Source organism: Lissotriton helveticus, chromosome 2_1, assembly GCF_964261635.1.
Source record: "Lissotriton helveticus chromosome 2_1, aLisHel1.1, whole genome shotgun sequence".
Taxonomy (NCBI): domain Eukaryota; kingdom Metazoa; phylum Chordata; class Amphibia; order Caudata; family Salamandridae; genus Lissotriton; species Lissotriton helveticus.
In genome coordinates, this window is record NC_136059.1 from 281,087,000 (window position 1) to 281,107,177 (window position 20,178).

Below are 20,178 nucleotides of genomic sequence, written 5' to 3' on the forward strand. Positions count from 1 at the left end.
TTCAGTTGACAGTATTGTGCAAATGATCTTTTTGTTTAGTTTATCTGGGAAAACATGTTTTTGTTCATGATTGGACCGAATTAAAAGGTATCTTTCAAGCAGAAAGGATTGTACACAACACTGCTAAGCCTCCCGCCTCAATTTAGTTTTTAAATGTGATAATATCCAGAATGATTTCCTAATGCATTACCAACGCACTACTTAACAAAATGTATGAAGTGAAATAGTTTGATAGTTTGAAACCGTTTTCTGTTTGACTGTCTCTTCAATGCTCGATGTTGGCTGGGTCAAAAGTAAAGATGCCCATTTAGATCTCAGAGCGTCTCTTCTTACTGTTGCTGAGTACATGTTGCCTGCGGTGCTCCCGCCCTGTCCTCGATGTTTGGTCTTATACACCCGAGCCTTTAGAAACAAATTAGGTTTTGCCTTGCCATTGACAACATGTACCTGGACTGTGTTTTGGAGTGGTTTCGTTATTCATCTTAACTAATACGTCGTTTTTTGTATATTCGCTTGCATTGATTCCTCTTTTCTCTACAACTGCTTGAGCTTTAATGTTATTAGATAAAGTATTTATATTTGTTCCTTGGTATTGTCATGCCATGGCTACCAACAATATACCAGGAATACCACCCTTAAACTAGGTAAAGCATTATGTTAGGGTAAGCATTATCATAAAATGCACGCGCTCAGTATGTAATGAATTGCTACTATAATATGGTGGCTCGCAGTGTGTGGGGGGGCTCTGTGTGGGTGTGTGGGGGCTCTGTGTGGGTGTGTGGGGGGGGCTCTGTGTGGGTGTGGGGGGGGCTCTGTGTGGGTATGTGTGGGGGGCTCTGTGTGTGTGTGGGGAGGCTCTGTGTGTGTGTGTGTGGGTGGGGCTCTGTGTGGGGGGGGCTCTCTGTGGGTGTGTGTGTGGCATTTGCGAGAGATTAAGCTATTGCCATTGTAAATGACAATGCCATTTATTTATCTGTTTTCAAAACCAACACATAAATACAAATTTTGTCATTTACAATGCCAATAGCTCTAACTTTTGCAAAGGCGAAACCGTTGCATTGTAAATGCTTGTTTTTAATGAGAGAGAAGGTGTGATAATGAGATTGTTCCAAAAATTACTGGGTTTATTTATTTATTTATGCGATTTTATATAGCGCAAACTTTACCCGAAGGTGTCAGAGCGCTTTACATAAGAACCAGTTGATAAACATAAGGACTTAGGATTACATGCGTTACATAAAGGATACAAACAGAAAAAATTGCAAATGTACAAGATGTAAAGTCACACAAGGAGGAGATACAAATGGATATACTCTAAGAGTCGCATAGGAATGGTAGATAGTACAAAGGTCTACTGCATATACTAGTGATTAGAGTTATGTCTATATAGATAGGGAAGGGATATGACTGGATATACTCTAAGAGTCACATAGGTATGGTAGAGAGCACAGCGGTCTACTGCATATACTAGTGATTAGAGTTATCTCTATATACATAGGGAAGGGATACACATGGATATACTCTAAGAGTCACATAGGAATGGTAGAGAGCACAATGGTCTACTGTATATACTAGTGATTAGAGTTATCTCTATATACATAGGGAAGGGATATGACTGGATATACTCTAAGTGCCACAAATGAATGGTAGAGAGCACAGCGGTCTACTGCTTATACAAGTGATTAGAGTTATCTCTATATACATAGGGAAGGGATATGACTGGATATACTCTAAGAGTCACATAGGAATGGTAGATGGTACAAAGGTCTACTGCATATACTAGTGATTAGAGTTATCTCTATATACATAGGGAAGGGATATGACTGGATATACTCTAAGAGTCACATAGGAATGGTAGATGGTACAAAGGTCTACTGCCTATACTAGTGATTAGAGTTATCCCTATATACATAAATATACAAACATAGTAGATTTCCGCAGGCTGAGTTCCATTAAGTGGGGTAGGAGGGGGGACGTAGTCACAACACCAAGGGAGGGTGGGAGGGATTCGAGGGTATGGAGAAAAGGCAAAACAGAGAGGGGAAGAAACATTTGAGGATCCTCAAGGGGAAAAAGAGGGAAAAGAGTAAAAAGACGAGGGAATGGACAAGATGACGGGTCGGGGACCAGGGAAAAAACTGCTGAGAACGGCCGCAAAATGGCGGGCAGGACAAAGGGAAAAGTAAAGAAGTCCATGAGAGACTGTGGTCCACAATTGCAATGCCTCAGGAGTTTCCCGTACCGGGAGCTATAGTAGTGGTCATACGATTCTCCAATTGATCACATTGGTCAAATGATTCTCCAAGTTTTATAGGAGTGCCCTGTTCTGCCTGATGCCTGCTTGTAAGGGTGCTTGAAAAGGTTCAGCAACCAGCCGCTGGCAAAGTCACAAATTGAAATTTAGGGTGATCCGCAACCAGACAGTTCGGAGGCAGTCGCTATCTTGCTCACCGGTGTTTGCAACCAAAAACTCCAATTTCGGGGCCAGCTACACAAGTTAGGGCATTGATATTATGCCCATGCACCTCCAACCAAATTCCGGAGCTGGAACACGCTCTCTATTCCGGAGTGTGGTGCTGCAAAAATCCCTTCTGTAGCCTGGAGAGCAGGGTCGACACGGAGCTTCAGCTGCAGGCGCATTTGAGGGCAATTTCGGCCGCCATGTTAAAGTCAGGCATTAAGGATGTAAAGCGCCGCAGACTCCACTGCCTCCAGGAACCCCGAGCGCGCTTTGCGAGGCTCACCTCTGTGATCCTCAAGGTTCCGGGGTGTCAGTAGCCACGATGTTTCTCAGAGGGGTCGGGCTGTCTCTCATCACGGGCGGGCTCCGGCCGCCATCTTGTCCCTCGCTGGATTGTTGAGGTCAGGCATTGAGGATGCACAGCGCCGCAGACTCCACTGCCTCCAGAAACCCCGAGCACGCTTTGCGGGGCTCACCGCTGCGTTCCTCAAGGTGCCGGTGTGGAGGCCACGTTGTTCAGAGGGGTCGAGCCGCCTCTCGTCGAAGGTGGACTTCGGCCGCCATCTTAGCCCTCCCTGGATTTTCTTCCCGGAGAAGTCGCAACAGAGTAAGGCCAGTGCAGACGCTCCCGAGAGAGAAAAATACATTCCACCGGAGCCTCACAACATCCGACGCTGGTAGGTTCTTTTACAGACGATTTTGCCTTGGGGGGGCCGCCGAAAATTGCCCAGAGAAAGTGCATGGACCGGGAGCCAAGATGACTCCCGACTCCCGGCCCGTGATTGGTCGGGTTAGAGAAATGCTTACCTAATACTGTGTCTATTAATGATGATCAACTTCAAGTCAGGAAGAATATAGTTGATTGCCAATTAAAAGCAAAAGAATATCATGACAAGGTACATCACAACATAGCGTTTGTGTGTTTTTGTTTAGTTATGTTTATATCAAATATAAGTTTTGTCAATATATGTCAGACATGCCAACCCTCCCGATTCAGGCGTGAGACTACCGATTTAAAGGCTAGTCTCCAGCCTCCCGATTCCTACAAGCAAAAACCCGATTCCTTGAGGGTTTCAGCTGACAGGGCTTGGTATTGTGTAAAGTGCTAATTCTTCCAGCAAAGAGTGTCGATGCAGGGGCTCTCGAAGGGGTGAGAAACCAACAAAGCGTCATTAACAAGGGAATCGTATTTTAAAGACCTGCGAAGTACTGTGGGGGGGGGGAGGTGGAGGGGTGGGGGGGCATAACTGTTTCAGCCCGAGCTGCCACAGGGGGGTGGGGGGTGCATGCACTGCCAACAACCTGCCAGGCCAGTGCCCAACACTTGCATCACCCTCTCTGCCTGCCATTATGCTCCATGCTTCTAAAAGGTAAGATAAAAACGTGCATTAGCGTTTCAAATGTCCGATCCTACAGCAGCACAATTCCAAAGACCATACATGCCAGTAACCCGATTCAAAGCCCCATTCTCCCTATTTTTTAGGTCTCGCCTGTCGATGCGCATGCGCATCGAGCTTGCGAGCCTATTGCGGCGTAAACAACTTTTAACTAAGCAGCAAGGAATCGTGGCGATTCCTTGCAGTGCCCGTGACTTTTAAGCTCAATGCGCATGTGCATTGAGCTTAAAAGCGCGTGCACAGCCGCAATCACCGTCAGCCGCATTCCTCCGACACCTTTTAAAGTGAAGCTTAGCTTCACTTCAAAGGCCCGGCTTCTTAACACCCACATGCCGCTCTCCCCGCTCCGCCCCCTCCCCTGCCCGCCTTGTGCATTTCTTTCTCGGCCTTTAGTCGTCACTCTCCCTCAGAGCCTCCTCTCCACCCCCTCCCCTGCTGCTCTTTCACGCCCCCTCCCCTGCTGCTCTTTCACGCCCTCTCCCCTGCTGCTCTTTCACATCATTTTGAGCGCAAGTGAAAATAGGGCTGGAAATTTTGTTGCAGGGCTCGTTTTCATTGCTCATCATTGCGCACCTTTTTATTAGCTCAGCAACGAGCCCCACAGTTTCTTTTCAGCATTCAAGGACTCTGGCATGGGAAGCCTCAAGAACAGCGTGCGATGGCAACTCCTCCCGGTCTGGCCTTTGCACCCTATTGTGGAATTTGCGTCCCACCGAAGCCCGCCTCACCGGCTCTTCCAGCAGGCTGCTTCATGTAAAATCCCCCCCTTGCTCTACTTGTAATCACTTGACTGTAAGGGACGTCTGCAAATAGCAGTACACAACACAGTAAAACCAACATGCAGGGATTGGCAATTTAATTAAACTCACAATCTCGGATGTGCAGCTTGGGGCACTGCATGGTCTTTTGTTATGAGAAGCCTCGAGAACAGAAAGCGGTAGCCCTTTCACCCAATCTGGGCATCGCAGCCTAGTCATGGAATTTGCGACCTGCTGAAGTTCCACCCAACGGCTCCTCATGCTGGCTGCTTCACAGGAACAAGCCTCTGCTCTATTTACAATCACTTGTTTATTTACATGACTGCCACGGGAAAATAAAGACGCCGATCAAAGGGGGTGAATAGAGAGGACCCTATTCCATTTACTGCTTGTTCTGAACGCCAGTTTCACTTTCGCGGTTGCGTCACTTTCACGGCCGCGCAGCCAATGCTTGTTTTTGTGAGCTTGGGAACTGAAGACACTGATTGCTTGATATTTTGATTTTATTTGTATTATGTTATTTATAGTATGTGCCTTTCCTTCCAGCTATCCGCTGCAGAAAGCCTGCATTCTTCCTTGTTTTAGCATTCTCCATTGTGTATCTCTCCTCTCGTGCTGCTGCTTGTTCCCGTGTGCGCCTCCCCACCCCATTCCATGTTGCACTTGCCCGTATACTTCTCCATGTTGCTTCCACCCTCCCCTGTCGTTCTGTGCCCCCCTGCCCTCCCGTGTGTTGCTTCCTTGTGTCACCCTCCACTTGTTGAATCCATGTCCCCCGCCTTCCCTGTGCTACTTGCGTGCCCGTCTGCCCTGCCCATGTTGCTTCAGTGACCACACCAGCCCCCATATTGAGTCTGATCCCCCTGTTGCTTCACCCCATTACTTCTGCTCCTGTTGCTTCCTCTCCATTTACACCCAATTAAAAAAAGTGTTTTGTTTTTAGTTATTGATTTGAATTTCTACAGTAACTAAAAAAAAAATATTTTTGTAGAGAGGATGCAGACTGCTATGTAAAAGTTTTTTGTTTTACTTCAGCCATGCTGCACAGCTTCAATGATGCTGCACAGTGTGGTATTCAACCATTGCCACTCACACACGCAACGCCACTCACACACGCAACGCCACTCACACACGCAACGCCACTCACACATGCAACGCCACTCACACATGCAACGCCACTCACACATGCAACGCCACTCACACATGCAACGCCACTCACACACGCAACGCCACTCACACACGCAACGCCACTCACCCACGCAACGCCACTCACCCACGCAACGCCACTCAGCCACGCAACGCCACTCAGCCACGCAACGCCACTCAGCCACGCAACGCCACTCATCCACGCAACGCCACTCATCCACGCAACGCCACTCATCCACGCAACGCCACTCATCCACGCAACGCCACTCATCCATTTGCAAAACGAAAAATGTCAAACTCTTCTATTGCGAGACCTATTGCATTTTCAATGCTTGTTTTTTTATCTCCCACTTTGCTCTCCTGAAATGTTGGCATGTATGATATGTATATATTCCCAAAGCGACGATGTAACGAAATGATTACCTGTGTGTTGGAAAGTATGCCAATAAAATATGTAATTAAAAAAGACGGCAGTCTCCCTCCTGAATTTGATCTATTGGCATGTATGTAGTTGTTATTTTTTTTATCGAAAAACGGGGCAAAAGCCCCCCCCCGCCTGCCTACTCTGGGGCGTGACACGCTTCCCTGGCGGCGTTAGTGTTTAGAAGTAAGGTAGCTTGGGTTTTCTCCACTGGGTGGCGGCGCTCTGCCGCACGCACATTACTCCAGAGGAAAAGTCTTGCCACGCGATTATAGACAGAAATGAAGACTACAATATCGGGTACTGGCGACTGTTAATTACTTCCGGGTATTTGTGCGGTGGAGGATTTTCGCTGTTTGAGTGGGCCGGCGTTTCCGTTGCTACTTAATTTTTGTAACCAATCGTGTGCTTCAGAACCCTTAAGGTCCGCCCAGGATCGCTATTGCGTCTGTCAATCTCTTTATACTGGCTTTTGATTGACTCTGCTTGCTGCCTTTCACTCACTGAATTCTGTTACTGTCTTAACATTAATTGTTACCGGTTGGGAATCGGAAGTGGGAATTTTAAGTCCTACGGCGGGAGGTAAGCTTGGACCTTCTTGCCCGATTCGGAAGGGTTAGAGATTTCGTAGTTATTTGTTGATGGTGCTAAAAAAGGAAGCCACATAGGAAATGATTTGAAAAAAACTGATTGATTTGAGTGGCTGAGCGGCAAAAGTATTTTTTTGTTAGATTGATCTTTTAATCCGTATCCAAGGGCACACTACTTAAGTCCTAAACTTTTCTTTTAGTAGGTGTTGCTTTCAATTGAATACACTGACGTCACATAGGACGAGGACTCCAGTTTGTAACAGCTGTTAAACGAAAACCCTGGATCAGAGTACAAGCGTCCTTGGTGACACGGAGTCATCAGTATTCTTAATGTAGTCTAACACTACATGTGAAGCTCCCTCTTTTGTAGGTTGGGTTGAGTCCTCATTCGCACTGTGCCGAATTTCACGTTTTATTGGGAAAACCAGATTTTGCCCTCGGCTCCAATAATTATTTATACTTTCACTGCCATGACACCATTGATGTTAAATGTGGGGCATCCCTTCCTGTAACATTGCATTTGGTAATTTATACTCCCAAGTACGTGGTTATATAGGTAGATAAGCATGGACTTGTGGAATCCTGTTTAGGTAGCGTTGTTGTATTTTAAGGGCTTCAGTGCCTCGTCCGGGATAGTAAGCGCTATAAAAATATGCTTCACATGTACATTATTAAGCTGCATGCAGGTTTTATTTGCATTATTTGTGTCCTGCTAAGTAGGACACACGACTCCATGCTATACATAGCAAATAGAGGCACACACTTGCAAAATAGCTACCAAGTTTTCAGATTGCTATGTGTGACATTTCCATAATTTCAGTGTAATTATGACTGACACTTTCTCGTGAGCAAAATCAAGCAATGAAGGTGAAGGAATCATAAATATTAACACATTGCACACATTTGAGCAAAGAAAAAATGTCACCTTAGAGTAACTGTTTTAATCTGACGCACACTGTACAACCTGCACCTACTGACTGCAGGCAATTGCCTGATCGCGCTCCGCCAAGGAATTTAATTGACACACTTATGGCGGCCAAAAGCGGTACAATCGGGGGTGGTGATGGACAGAACATCAGAACCAATCAAACACTCACACCCAGTCAAAAGATCTAGGTTTGATCCATCACCGTTCTTTAGCCCACTCTGCAACCCCAGTTCAGACATGGCTATATGCAAATCAGTCTGACCCTGTGCCTCATGGGAACAGTCCAGCCCGAACTGCCAAGCCATTCCTTCCCTGGACCGGAAACAAGCTTCTGAGGGCTTAAAGCCATCCCCTGTTTTTGATTTGTTTGTTTCAGTGTCATTTAAAAATCCTTGCTTGCTAACGGTCAGCCCTGCCTCTTTGTTCCTCCTTTTTAGGTCGAGGTAATATCCGGTCTGCCGAAGGCAGAACCGGAAGTACCGAGATTTAATGTTTCTTAGTGTGGATTATTTGTCCCGCCTCTGTTTTTGCCTCTCTCCCATTGGCTGGCTTCCTAAACGGAGGCCAGCCATTGGAGGAGAGAGCTGTCCCTCCGAATAGGCTCTGTCTTTTTTGGATTTGGGGGTGTACATTTTGCTGTTCTTTCGCCAGTGACGTCACCCGTCACTCAGAACAACAAAACACACGCCCCCGAATGCGAAAATTACCATGCTTTCTCTGAGGCATTTCTGCTTTGCCTCGGAGAAAGACGGTGTTGGTTTCCAGAGCTGCTCTCCTCTGTCCCGCTCCCCCCTCCCTCCGCCCGCAGCTCTCCTCTGTCCCGCTCCCCCTCCCTCCGCCCACAGCTCTTCTCTGTCCCGCTCCCCCCTCCCTCCGCCCGCAGCTCTCCTCTGTCCCGCTCCCCCCTCTCCCTCCGCCCGCAGCTCTCCTCTGTCCCGCTTCCCTCCGCCCGCAGCTCTCCTCCTTCCCGCTCCCCCCCTCCCTCCGCCCGCAGCTCTCCTCCGTCCCGCTCCCCCCCCCCTCCCTCCGCCCTCAGCTCTCCTCCGTCCTGGCCATTACTTCCGATGAGTGGGGTGGTAGATGGTGAAGGAAGGGGGGGCAGTTGCAACACTGTACTGCTAATTAAAATAATCCGGAGGTTTTCAGAATTTTTCTTTACTTCGAAAGAGGACAGACTGATCTTCAAAGGGGGTTTCGGACCTTAATACTAAAGGAAGGGACGGGGGTGTAGAAGCTACAGATATCCGCGGGTCATTATTAAGAGTGATCCTAAAGGGGGCGTCACGGGGGTGAACACCCCTCCCCCTCTATCTTGGGCCAGGTTATCCGCCTGCCCCCCCCCCCCATCTCCGCGGACATCTTGCGGAAAGAAGTGGTTGAGGATGTGAAAAAGTCTGCACACCCCACGTTCTATGCATCACTTTTCCGGGGTGAACTCGAGAAATGGGTCTAGACTAGAGCCCTTCTAAGTGTAGATGATTGTTGCCAACTTCGCGGGCGCCGTTTTACATCTGGGCTTCTTTCTCGGACAGTGGCAGATGTGCAAGGGTGAAGGCCGCGATGCACTCGAAGCCACGCCAACCCCACCCCCCTCAGGCTATCGCACACCCAGCTCTGACTGGGTCTTGCACTAACCCGCTTAAAAGAATGGATTTATACTTTAAATACCTCAATCCGCAGATTGGCGCTCTCTTCACAGCCCACGCGTATTACACGTCATCAGCAGCTGTGACAGTGTTTATCAACAAACAGGGTCGGTGCCGAGGTCTCCACGTGTGAGCTGTGCATGTGTGTTTTAGTAAATCTATCGCACACAACTCTCTTTTCAGACTTCCAGTGTCATCCACAGTATTGGCTTTGTGAGGATGAAAGGCAGAGTCACCCCACTGCCTATTCAAAAGCGTTACCCTTTCAAAGTTTTCAGCAGCAAGTGCAATATCGAAACGTGAATAACATTTGTGCAGCCGACGTTTAACTGATGGGCGCAGCAGCTCTTCTCAGAATGCTTTGGCTTTTATTTCCGACAGAGATGCAAATGTTTACGAGGATTAGTCTCAATTTAAGGCCAGGGATCGCATATGAAGCCTGTGGCTATAATTTGGTCCTCATTACGAGTTGGCCCTCAAGTTTCTATACATTGTGTACAGCTAATTATAATATATGTTGGAATTAGGAGTATTGTGATAAAAATCACACCACCAGTTTACATTTAGGCTGGTCAATCTTGCCTTTATTTATCAGGTAAAAAATGGCAAGTAAGTACTGTGGCATGCAAATTTTGCCGCGGTAAGCACCTAAATATGCATGTTACTGCCCATTATATAGGAAAGATTTGTAATTCAGTGGTATTTATTACACTCGATAAATTACGACTCACCGGATTTGATCGGGTGCAAGAAATATTGCACATATTACCAGCCCACTTGTAATGAGGGTGATAGTGTCCTATTTTGTTCCTTGCACATTGTAATTCTTATGTTTCGAAGCAGTCTAAACAGTTTCGTTCTATAAGGGTTTCACGCCGAACAAATGCGACACCTTAAATTGATATATTTAATTCTGTTCTGCCCACAGAAGAGCTCTGGAATTTAGCTGTGCATTAGTGAGGCCTCCTAAACAGCAGCGTCAAAGGAATCTAATAAACACTGCTAAATTTGAATTTCACCCACAAAGTTTACTAACTTTTCTAATTAACTAAACTTCCCCTGTAGGTGAAAATTCCACACACTTTTTTTTAGCAGATTTTCTTCACGGGTGTTTTGTGTGGTTGTTTCTCGCAAAAGCTACCATTTTACCATGCTTGCAAACTTTTGAAAACAGGTTCTAGAGTTTTTATAAGAAAATCTATGCAAATGTGTACATCCCTAGGCAGAATACTCCAGACCCGCCCACTCATTCAAGCAACACAGCACATCAGCTACAAAGGGAGCTCTGTCTCAGTTGCAGACCACACCTGACAAAATACAACTCTGACTAATGTGAGCACATGTTGCGTAATTAAGCCTCGTCCCTGCAACATTTTCAAAACAGTCCATCTAATACCGTACACGACACTCCATTGTATCACTACAACACCAAGATCATGTACAGCATTAAACTGCTTGCCAGGCTGAAAGCAGTCATCAGTCGCCAAGAAGCATATTGGTAAAGTCCATGTGACACATCTGTCACCCACTCACATACAAACACTAACTCTTCATAAGAATAAGTACATGCTAGCAAATACCTAACACAGCTACTTATGGGCGAACCGTTAGTTCAATAGCAGATAAGCGCGGTCTTCATGATGCAGAGTAGTGAGTGCAGAGTAGTGAGTGCAGAGTAGTGAGTGCAGAGTAGTGAGTGCAGAGTAGTGAGTGCAGAGTAGTGAGTGCAGAGTGAGTGTGCAGAGCAGTGAGTGCAGGTGCAGAGTGGTGTGTGCTGTTGAGTGCAGAGTGCTGTGTGCTGTTGAGTGCAGAGTGCTGTGTATTGGCAATGTAAATGACAATGCCATTTATTTATGATTTAAAGAAAAAAAAAAGAAATGTCATGAGCAAGGCCAATAGCTCTACCTTTAATGATGCCGAGACCATTGCATTGTAAATGCTTGTTTCCTTCTGTTCCTACAAAGCAGCTGGGACTAAGTACTGTCTCATTTCGCTATGGCTCTTTATGTGATCTTTGTGGGACTATTTCTTTCATGGTTTCCTGGTCTGTTACTGTTTGCCTGTGTTCAGCTTCGGTGGCAATACTTCTTACATATTAATATATCACTCCTCCTTTATGAACTTTCACTTTCGTGCTTGTTTTCACCCTGCAATTGTTATGCTACAGCGCCATCGAGTCGTACGTAGCTGTAAATGCAGCACAGCTGTATCGCAGACTTATTTTATGTGGATATGTGGCAAACACCACTTCTGAGCAAGACAAAAAGGCTACTAATTGGACAATACTGGCAGTTTAGCACCGTTCACTAGTGCTGATGTGCTTTAATGACACAGTGTCAGCATTTCCCTGCTGGACCACGGGCCCTTTAATGTGCCTGTGTTAGCACTTGTCATCATGAGTGGGCCTATACTTTCAACGAAATAGTGCCAGCTGAGCATTGCACATCAGAGCCAAAATTTCTTAACAGCGTTTTTATACCACTAATACAGTGACTTTCAAACGTTTTCAGGCTGCCCTCAACACTAATTTAATTGGGTTCCCACCAAATGACTCATTTTTCTCACAGTTACTTTATTTTTAGGTCAGCACACTGCTTTAAATGGGCCGGTACTGCCTGGTACTGAGTACCTGCACTTTTTAGGTCTCGCCTGAGCCAGCGCATGCGCTGTATCAGGCGAGACATTTAGTTAGTGGGTTTTTAAAGTGCTACCACACGCTTTTGCTGGCCTCAAGCTTGCGTTTACGCGCGCAGGTGCCATCTGGCTTTCCTCTTGGCCTTTAGCCATCACTCTCCCTCAGAGCCTCCTCTCCGCCCCCTTCCCTGCTGCTCTTTCACACCAGCCACGTCGCACGCCGTGCCATCTGGCTTTCCTCTCGGCCTTTAGCCGTCGCTCTCCCTCAGAGCCTCCTCTCCGCTCCCTCATTCATTCACTGCTGATCCTCCCTCGCCCTCTACATCTGATACTTTCTTTTTTTCTTATTTTTTTCTGCCACACGTTTCTACCTTTAATTGTTGTTTCCTAGCCCCACCCCGTCTAGTGTTGTCCCTCTTCATTACTTTCCTGCTTCTCCCACTGCTCACCGTTCACCGTCTCCCCTCATCTTTCCCCTCTCACTGCTTCTCCCTCTTCCTTTCACTCCTACGCTCTTTCACTGTTGGCACACCTCTCTGCCTTTCTCCGGTGTCATCCTCATCTCCTTTCCTCAATGACTACACAGAGAACCCCACCACAGCCTGTTAACTGCACAGAGAACCCCCGCCACAGCAGGTTACATTTAATTATGCTGAAAAGGTCTTCACAAAAACGCAGAAGAGCTGAACTGAGCTTCAAGACACAGGCCTGAAAGCTGCGATTTTCCCACAGAACTGTGTCTGAATCTGCAGACAGCGTCAGGCCACTTTTTCACTTTTACATTTTTAAAGCCCCATGGGAGGCGGATGTGCCCTTTTACAGAACACCAACTGCTCACAGGTCTTGGCAGCATCCAGCGCTGAAGCGCCTTATGACTTTAAATTTAACCAATACAAGCACATTCTAAGAAGGACCACTGCACTGTGTTAAGAAGTCTGCACACAGTCGCTGCCTCTGCCCCCTCCTGGGGTGGAACACCTTGGCTAGAGGCAGGGGCGAACGATAACACTTATCTGCTCTACACAACAGTGATTTCTTTTTACTTTCAAAAAGAAGCTGAAGTAATTTGGCATTTGCCAGCCCCACCCTTTATAACTCTCAAAGCATGCCAGCTCAATAACGTAAAAAACTCGCCTCAGGAATGGGGCAAGTTCACAACACCATGCAAAATTTGATGTTGCCTATGAAGTGCTCTAGAGGCCAGAATAGACGGCCTTTTAAAGTTGTTTTGCTGTTACTGACCGCTGCTAGATGGCGCTGCAGCACCGTTGTCTTGATTCATCTTCTGGAGGTGCTGTGTCCCTGGCCCGAACCAATAAGCCGAATAGTGCAGCATAATTTTAAGCCCATGATGAGTGCTTCATTTTGGGACTATAAGAAGTGCTGAGCCACAGTAAGGACATTTTATAGAGTGAAAATATATAGTATTTATAATAAAGGTATAGAATATCTAAATGTATACTGTCACTAGTGGCAATGAGCCAAGCTGTGCATGCACCCGTGTGGGGATTCTGAGCTGAAAAACCCTCAATAAACAGCTGCAGGGAAGGAGCCGTGAGACTTGGACGGGACCACTTGGGGTTCAATTTGTTCCTAACGCACAAAAAAGCGAACAACTAATCGACCGTGGAATACTTCATTTACCAACTTCGCCCGACTTCTTTTACGGAATATAACTTGTCCACATAAAGGAAGTTTTACAAGAAAAATTTCTGAAATAACTTTTGGAAACAGAACCGACCACCTAAAAAGAACCTTGGTTCAATTTCATGTGCGGGCCTAGTTTTAGCGAAACGTTTTCTTCTGCTATTTTTCGAAAGCTTGCAAATGTCCTGACAGGCATACATTTTTGTGAAGTAAAAAAAATACAGGTAGTTGACGAGTAAAAATCCCTTGCAAATCCTGACCGATGACGGGGTGAGCACGTACGCGACTGTCACTAGGGGCATCAACGTTTTCTTTTTAATTGTATTTGTATTTTCTTTTTCAAAAAATTAAACACACGTTCCACACAGATAATTAAACTCATGTTTAAGTCAATAAAAAAAGGTATGTACATTGTAGTATAAATTAACCCAGCTAGTCAAAAGTATGCAATAATGAGAAGCAAATCCATAGGTAACAGCCCAGCCTATACCATATATGTCCTTATATGTGGGAATGTATTAACATCTTCAAAACAAGCATTGGCATAGCCAATAGGTCTTGCCTTTGGGACTTATAAGTGTTTAACCATACAACAGTTAATGTTGTTGCACCAAGGATATTGTGCTGCATAACTAAATACTTATAAGGTCACAAAAGCGAGACCTATTGACTATGCCAATGCTTGTTTATTTTGAGAGGGAGAGTACCAGCACTTCCCAAGTGAGGCGTAATACTTTTAATTGGAGAGCACCGGCATTTCCCAGAAACAAGCAGGCACTCTACTATAGAGCACCTGCACTTCTAGTTTCCCATTTCAAGCACTGGGTCAGCACATGCGCTGTCGCTTGCAGGACATTTTGTTTACTCACAGAGTGTTTAGGGCCTGCCCATTGCTTACCATTGGTTGGCTTCATCGGCACTCTCATTTCCTTGCTTCTCTTTGGTCAGCGTGTGCTGGTTTCACGGGTTGTCCGTCCCCTGGAGCATTGTTAAGCTAATGTCTACTTACCTAGTGACCGTCCACTGGTCCTGAGCTACTTTTTAGGTCTCGCACCTGGCGACGCAGCGCAAAGCGCTGTCGCCAGCAAGACCTATAGTCGTCGACTATGCGTTCAAGGGCTTGCAAGGGCGACAGAAGATGGGCACGCGCAGGCTGCAGGCCGGATCGGAGCGGTGAACGCACGCGTTCACCACGTACAGTCACGCGATGTGCCCATCGCCTGTCTCCTTTGCAAGCCTCATGCCGTTACTTTCACTTTTTCTCCTCCCTCGGCTCCACAGCCCGTCAACGCGCACCAAAGTTCTCCTTTCCGCTATTATAGCACCAAATGCATTTTACTCGCGCGCGCACACAACCCCCTAAGGCTTGTTTATATTACGAACGGTAGTCCTCTCTCAGACCTTCTTGTAGGCCCCAGCGCGTCCAATGTCCTGGACGGCTGCCATCATGGAGTCGAGCGGGCGGCTGTGATTTGTAGGCCTTCAATCCCTCCGTGCTAGACGGCCGCCTGTACCCGCCGTTAGCCCCGCACTCACCATTAGCTCAAGGCGTGGCAGCAGGGTCAAGGGCCGCCTCCACTCCTGTCGTCTTCTGCCTGATCTCCTCTGTCCGTGCCACCGCTTCAGTCTCTCTGGATCTGCTGCTTCAACTCGGCACTTCGTAATCTCCCACATCTGCTACACCTCTTGGCAGAAGCTAGGCCAGGCTCATCGGAATTCGCATCGGCGGCTCTACAGGCCCCGCCACTCGGGTCCTTTGGTCTCAGCGCTGGCCAACGGGGAATCCTCCTCCGCTCATTCTCCATTCAGCACCAGTAGGGAGTCTTCACCCTTCTGTTCCGACTTCTGCGCTCCCACCAATAGTACATTTCCAGCTTTATTTAAACAAATGCCACGGAGCCCTCGTGGATCACGTCTGGCCGGCAATCTTGGTTGGCCATGCCCTCTTCTCCTAATACATTTTTACAGCTTCCTGAGTTTCCGTTCGTGTTGCTGTTTAAATTGTACAAAATGTGTTTATATACTTATGGACACCACAGGGCTTTTATTTTAACATGGTGCCCGCTTCATGGACGCTGGGCTTTAGATCATTGTCTTCTTTCCTCATGGGCGCTGCAGGGGCGACACATGACTGCTTCGTGCAATAAGCTAGTTCAGCATGTCAGGGATCCGTGAGTGGAGCAGGATACGGAGGTAAGTGCATGCGGTAAGACTGCAGCCCTGCCAAGGGCCACTCGGGGGTTAAACTAATGCACATTTGGTATTGTTATCCCATTCCCTCAAAATATTTTGTCATGCAATTCACAGCACCAGTACTTGCTTGAATTAGTGGGCTTGTAATGCGCTTTGCACAGACACTAACAGTGTCTGTTCTTCTGCGGATCTGTAAGCATACCCAGGACTGAGGAGAGGGCATGGGTTATGATCAACCATTTAGAAGTCAGACTCCTGTGGCTGGCAGCATTTGACCCTGCTTTACTTTAGGCAGTTCCGGCTGCTTTTTTTTCTTCTCTATTTGTGTGTGTGGTTAGAGGTGGTGCGCTTGGTGCAGGGCGGATTGTCTCTTAGGCCGATCTCGCCACGAAGCCCTGCCTCCCCCACCCCCACCCTCACCCCCCCCTTCACACAGTGACATTTTATATACAGGTTGGCAGGTCTAAGATCTGTATGAAATGTGCCATTAGTAGGAGACGAGGCAAACAGTGCGCTTGTGTTACCTAGAACTCGCAGGTATTCAGAGGGTAGGAGGCTTCTGAGTTTCTAAAAGAACTTTGCACTTCAGGAGGTCTAGCCCACACAAGAACAGTCATCCCCCTTGAAAATCATCCTTCATGTGCTGAATCGCGACTCTCCAGTTCAGGCGTGTGTGCTCTCTAGGGCCCAAGCATGATTAATTGTTGGCAAACTGGCCTGACCCCTACCTAGGTTAGTGACCTCTCTGTGACAAAGAGCCATGCCTTGTGGACTACCAGATCCTGTACACCTGTGCTTGCATACATTCAGTTCATAGTGGGCACTTCACACACACACACACACACACACACACACTGCACCCTCACACACACTGTATACACTGCACCCTCACACACAATGCACCCTCACACACAATGCACCCTCACACACACTGCACCCTCACACACACTGCACCCTCACACACACTGCCCACACTTCACCCTCACACACTGCACCCTCACACACTGCACACACTGCACCCTCACACACACTGCACCCTCACACACACTGCACCCTCACACACTCTGCGCACGCTCACACTGCACACTCTCACACTCTGCGCACTCTCACACTCTGCACACTCTCACACTCTGCACACTCTCACACTGCGCACCCTCACACTCTGCACACCCTCACACTCTGCACACCCTCACACTCTGTACCCTCACACTCTGCACCGTCACACACTCTGCAATGGAACATACACTCCAAATACCACTCAGTGCCACATAATTACACTTCACATAATCACACTGCAATCAATGCAACATACACTCCAAATACCACTCAGTGCCACATAATTACACACCACATAATTACACTCCACTCAATGCAACATACACTCCAAATACCACTCCGTGCCACATAATTACACTCCACATAATTACACTGCACTCAATGCAAAATACACTCCAAATACCACTCAGTGCCACATAATTACACGCCACATAATTACACTGCACTCAATGCAACATACACTCCAAATCCCACTCAGTGCCACATAATTACACGCCACATAATTACACAGCACTTAATGCAACATACACTCCAAATACCACTCAGTGCCACATCATTACACGCCACATAATAAAAAAACTTCAGCTGATTCAGAACCAGGCTGCCCGCCTGGTGTTTCACCAACCCAAACACCAGCATGTTTCCCCCCTCCTGAGGAGCCTCCACTGGCTCCCGGTGGCTAAACGGTGTCTCTTCAAACTCGGCTGCACCCTATTCAAGTCCCTTCACAAACTCGCTCCTGAGTTCATCTCCTCTAAACTCAAGCGCTACCTCCCATCTCGTAAACTTCGATCCTCTGCCGATAATCTTCTTTGCATTCCACTGATCCGCCGCAAAAAACACGGCGGCCTTCGCTTCTCTTTTTTAGGCCCCACTTTCTGGAATTCCTTCCCTTCTTCCTTTCGCCATTGTCCCACCTACGAACTGTTTCGAAAAACCCTGAAAACTCACCTTTTTAAGTTGGCTCTTGAGTAATGTCTCCCGCCCCGGCTCGCCTGGTCTGTTATGAGCGCCAAGAAACCGTCTCGGTGTACGTGCGCGGTATAAATTGTTTAACATAACATAACATAACATAACAATTACACTGCACTCAATGCAACATACACTCCAAACAATACCACTCAGTACCATATAATTAGATGCTACATAATTACACTGCACTCAATGCAACATACACTCCGAATACCACTCAGTGCCACATAACTACACGCCACAAAATTACACTCTACTGAATACAACATACACTCCCCATATTACCACTCAGTGCCACATAATTACACACCACATAATTACACTCTTCTCAATGCAACGTAAATACACTCCACATAATACCACTGTGAAATGGCCCCTCGGGAGGCGACCCCGGGGACACCGTCACGTAAACCGCCAGGGCTACTGCCCCTCAGACACTCACCTTTCCTGGTGGATCATTCAGCAACAGCGTCCATGACTACGGAAACCCCTCCCCTCTCTGTTTTGCAGGAACCAACCCAGGGAAGCCGAGAACCGGAAGCACAACCGCCTGACTCCGGAAGTCCCGCCTCCCCCCGCCGGCAACAGACAGAAAAGACGGAAGCGGGAGACCAGAAGAAGTCAGAAGATCGTGGCAGGAGATTGCGACTGGAGCGGAGGAAGAGAGCGAAGCAAACGGAGAAGCAGACGAATGTTTCGAGGACTGGTGGAGTCCCCAGGAGGAAGCTGAAGAGCGGCCGCAACTCACCGGGAGAGTTGCGGCGGAGCGTGTGAGTAACACCTAGCCTCTTTGTTGCACCTTAAGTGCCTGTATATAGTATAGAGCGTTTTTCTTTCTTACTGAGCACATTTTAGGCACGATAACCCTGCTAGCTCACTGTAAATACGTGTAAAGCACCTTTAATGTATATAGCCCTGAAGTACTAACTACCCTTCCCCAACACGTCTCACACTGCTACCCTAGCACCTTCAATCTTCGTCCATACCCCAGCCGTCCTGCCCCCCTTTCCTGCTCTCCTCACAGTACTCCTCAAGCCCCTCACAAACCGGTGTTGGTAAAGGATCTACTGTTCCCAGTACGGTGGGACTAACGGCTCCTTTTTCTGTTTCCTCTTACTGCCTTCTGGAGAACTCCCCAGCAAGGAGCGGACATCTCTACCAAACCGACCCGGGCCTGCACCCCAAGACCCGGACCTGCACCCAAGACCCGGACCTACAACCCAAGACCCGGATCCCTCAGAGTCCTTCCTCGCCTTACCAAACACCAAGAGCGGAGTTATTCTTATGTGGTTTCTTCTTCTCTCCCCCATACTATTTGGACTACGTTACAAAGACTATCTGTGTATGCAATAAAACAACACTATTGCACGCTATATCCGGCCTCCTTGCCTGATTTTCCAGCCAGCCGACCGCCCACGATCACAACCACTCAGTGCCATATAATTACACACCACAACTCTACTCAATGCAACATAGATACACTTTATCTATCTGTCTATCTATCGCGCTCACTCTATCTGTCTATCTATCGCCCTCACTCTATCTATCTATCGCATCACCATAGCATCACTCAGCACAACCACAGCATCACTCAGGGGTACCACAACATCACTATGCGCTACCACAGCATCACTGAACGCCACAGCATCACTCGTCGCCACCACAGCATCAATCTGTGCAACCATTCAACAACAACTGGTTCAAATATGTTTTCTCAATGTTTCAAGCTTTATTACAAATGTCACAAAAAGATGTTAATATTTCACTTCTGTTCTTGGATTTTCATCATAATAAAATACAATGAACATAATCTTCACAAAAGTTATTTACAAAAGCTATTGACATTATAAATTACAAGAACTTTTATTTACGTATTAATTATTAAAAAAAATAAAAGCCATTTTTATTAGGTTTCGCCCTGGCCGTAGCAACTGCGTAGCAGTTGCTCCGCCCAGGGCGAAATCTTATGTCCTAGATATGGGGCTTTGGTTCCACCTCTGTCTTCCATTGGCTAGCTCCATAAATGGAGGCTAGCCATTGGAAGAGATTGGCTGTCAATCATGCTTTCCCCGTGAAAACGCGATTCGGGGGCGTTTCCGTGTCTTTTTTTAAGTCCCGCCCTCTCCTCTTCCCATTGGCTGGAATTTTACCTTCCAGCCAATGGGAAGGGGAGACCACGATAGATAAGGGACTGCCCGCACGTCGAGCGTGATGGTTGTTTACTGCCTTGATCTGTGTCTTGGTGTAGGGCTGGCAATGTGTGTTTACTGTTGCTTGTTTTAATTTGTCTCTTTCCCACCCCGACTCCGAACTCGCTGTTAATTTTGTA

At 47.2% G+C, this 20,178-nt stretch overlaps 1 protein-coding gene across 2 annotated transcripts in view; it reads left to right on the forward strand.

Annotated features, from left to right (window-relative positions):
• Window positions 1-2,667: 2,667 nt before the first annotated feature.
• The window catches only part of C2_1H18orf54 (chromosome 2_1 C18orf54 homolog), a 173,210-nt gene continuing 155,699 nt past the window's right edge, over window positions 2,668-20,178 (forward strand). The window contains exon 1 of one of the 2 annotated variants that reach the window (XM_078674817.1): window positions 2,668-3,138. The gene's annotated coding sequence lies outside the window, so the exon portion shown is untranslated. Of the gene's footprint in view, window positions 3,139-6,661; window positions 6,766-20,178 lie in introns of those variants that run through there. The other variant, XM_078674818.1, reaches the window with a different exon arrangement.